The sequence below is a fragment of the Haemaphysalis longicornis genome, unplaced genomic scaffold (genome assembly GCF_048455015.1).
Source record: "Haemaphysalis longicornis isolate Haplotype H1 unplaced genomic scaffold, Haemaphysalis longicornis Haplotype H1 scaffold_12, whole genome shotgun sequence".
Taxonomy (NCBI): Eukaryota; Metazoa; Arthropoda; class Arachnida; order Ixodida; family Ixodidae; genus Haemaphysalis; species Haemaphysalis longicornis.
In genome coordinates, this window is record NW_027526225.1 from 14,383,670 (window position 1) to 14,387,018 (window position 3,349).

Consider the following 3,349-nt stretch of genomic DNA (forward strand, 5'->3'; position numbering starts at 1 on the left):
AAATAATCCACGACCACCAAATACCATTTTCCTTGAATATGACAGATCAGCGCCTAGCTTTTGCCAAGGACGTTGTGGAGTGGTTGTCGGCATCATTGGTTTCGCCCTCTGTTATCTGTGCGCTGTGCATACGCGGCAATCCGACACCAAAGCTCTCAGCTGACAACTCAACCCAGGCCACCATACCGATTCTCTGGCTCGAGCTCTGCATTTCTCGATTCCCTGGGGACTTTTATGCAAGTGTATCAATATGTCTGCGCGCAATTTCTGCGGAATTACAAGCCGTGCACCTTTCAGTAGCACACCTTCGGCGACTGTCAGCGTGGCTCTTTCTTGCAAGTATGGACGCAAAACCGTCGAAAGCGACGAGAACTACGGCCACCCTTTCCGGTTGAATTTTATGAGTGTTTGACAGACATCATCAGCTGCTTGTTCTGCTTTCACTTTTTCAAGAAGGTCAGCTTCCACGGCGTTTGAGAAACAGCCAGAAACGTGCTTGCTGACGTCATGAACAGACGGTGCATGATCCATTTGTTTTCCCCGAATCGGGGCTCTGGACAACACATCAGCAGTAACTAGACTGTTACCCGGGACACGCACAACCTCATAGCTGAACCGCATGAGCCACATGCGAAAATACTGAATTCGAGGCGGTAAAATATCTAAAGGAGATTTTCCCAACAAGGATAGAAGCGGTTTGCGGTCGGTTTCACAAAGAATTTCAAGACCTTTGATGTACCCTTCGAATCTTTCTGCCGCCCACATCATTGCCAATGCTTTCTTATCAATCTAGGAATATCTGGTCTCGGCAGCCGTCAACGAGCGTGAGGCAAAGGCAACTGGTCGTTTTTCTTTGTTTGGCTGAATTTGCATAAGTGCTGCCCACAAACCGAATGATGATGCGTCAGCGGAAAGACTCGTAGGGTACGTTGCATCATAGGTAGCCCTCACGCGCGCCGAACCGATAACGTCTTTGACGTATGACAGCGCTTGCTCTTGGGGTGGTCCCCACGTGCATTCAGAACCCTTCAAAAGCAATTGGCGTAAGGGCGCCGTTTTCGAAGCCAAATCTGGTATGAACCTTGCAAGATGATTAGTCATACCGAGCAGCCATCGAACGTCAGACACGTTAGTTGGCGTCACCAATTCTTTGATGTTCAGAACCTTTTCATGGTCCGGCTTGATTCCATCTCGACTTATCACACAACCAAGAAACTTTATCTCGGTTCCTCCAAAACAACACTTTTCTTTGTTTAGCGCAACGCCAGCACTCGGGAGACGGTCTAAAGTTAGACGCAGAAGCTCTTCATGTTGAGCCTTGTCGCAGCCATAAATGAGCACATCATTCATCATGTTTGCCACACTTGGGATTCCTTCCAGAATCTGCGACATTTTCTTTTGAAAAAATTCTGGTGCTGACGTTATCCCAAATGGTAGTCTCTGAAAACAGTATCGCCCAAATGGCGCTATGAAGGCAGTTAACAATTGGCTTTCGGGCGACAACTTGATCTGACAAAAATTATAGTTAGCGTCTAGCTTTGAATACACAGATGCCCCACTTAAAAGACCGAGGCTATCTTCAACCGTTGGCAAGACATAGCGCTCGCAAAATACACTTTTATTTATTTGCGTTAAGTCAACGCAAATACGAACATCTCCAGGCGGTCTGAGTACTGATACAATACCCGCGCACCATTCTGTAGGTTCGTCTACTCTGCGGATTACATCATTTCGCTCCATACGCTCGAGCTCCTGCTTAACTCGGTCCCGCAAGGGCAAGGCAACGCGACGCGCAACCTGAATTGCAAAGGGAATTGAGTTAGGCTTCAGTCTAATATTGTATTCTCCTTTCATAGCTCCCAGGGAACTGAAAAGCTGCGGGTAGCAAGCATCGATGGCTGACACGCAACTGACCGAGTCAGCGAACTTAATAAGCTCGAGAGCTTCGAGCGCTGGGAGACCCGAAAGTATGGAGCGTAAGGGTGAGACAACGTACACAGTTTGTCGGACCGTGCGTTGTTTCCACTGGATATAGACAACAAATCCGGGAACATGGAGTGGCTCATTTGCGGGTCCTATTAAGGTTATGTCGCACTTGTTTAACCTGGTAGGCAATCCAGGAAACGTTGAGGGTACCACGGAAACTTCTGCACCCGAGTCTAGTTTAGCGAAAACCGGAGTGCCGTTTACGATGACCTGAGCATACTGAGAATTAGAGTGCCCCTCGTGTACCGCACCAACAAAAAACGATCCCTTGTCCATATGGAGAGAAGAAAGTTGTACCTTCTTTCGGTGGCCTGCAGCCTTTTTCCGACACACCACTGCAAAATGTCCGGAACAACCACAGTAGTTGCGTTTCGCAGCTTTTGCTGGGCAGGAGGTTCTGGGATGCGCTCCTTGACCGCAGTTGGGGCATGGACCGGGAGAGAGAGCGAGATGAAACTTTAGTCTTCAGCTCAAGTCCGAGCCGCGGATGGACCGGGGTGCGTGGTCGGTAGGACTATTTTCTGGTGCGGTGACCTTGACTGCCAGGTAAACTGTTCCTTGACGAGCTGCAGGAACGCTGTCCTGAAGAGTTCTTCCCGGGCTGACCTTGGTTGCTGACCACGTCCAGGTTGCTGGCTGCCGCTGCCGAAGGTTCGTCGCTGGTTTCTCGCAGCTGCTGCTGCTGTCATTGGATGGTCTCCTTCAAGCGAGCTTTTGCCAAAGCACTGGTAAGATTCAAATTTGCATCCATTTGTAGCGACTCGGAGAGCTTCGCATCACTGAAGCCGACGACAAACCTGTCGCGGATCGTGCGTTCCTTTTCCTCATAGTCGCACCGGTCCGCCAGCGTGTGCAGCGCAGTGATGAATTGGTCGACTGATTCGCCATGCTGTTGAATGCGTCGGTGAAAACATGCGCTCTCAGAAACTAGGTTCCGTGCGGACGCGAAGTGGTCGTCCAACTTCTTTTTGACGACTTCGTACTGCTTCTGTTGCTCTTCAGATAAAGCGAAAGTTCAGAATATTTCCCTAGCTTGGCTTCCCATCGTATAAACTAGAGTCCGGACTTGTGCTTCTTCACTTCGCTCGTTTAAACCCGAGACAAAGCGGTAGTCATCGAAGAGCTGGATCCAAGAAGGTCATTCGGATGTCCGGTCGAAGTCAAGCGTTGGCGGAGCTGTAACAGCGAACACGCCGTGGAATGGCTTGACTCCGTTGTCTTCTGGCATGGCGCCGCTTGAAGATTGGTGCAATGCCCCTTGAATATCAGAAGACGTCAGCTTCTGACGCCATGTCTTGTTGCGGCCTAGAAGTAGGCCGAGCGCAGCTGGGCTGCCGCAAGAACCGGGAAAGGGACAGAGCCG

General features: G+C 50.1%; 1 pseudogene; it reads right to left on the bottom strand.

Moving 5' to 3' along the window:
• Positions 1–2,456: 2,456 nt before the first annotated feature.
• Positions 2,457–3,031, bottom strand: LOC144161515 (uncharacterized; annotated as a pseudogene).
• Between the last annotated feature and the right edge of the window lie 318 nt (positions 3,032–3,349).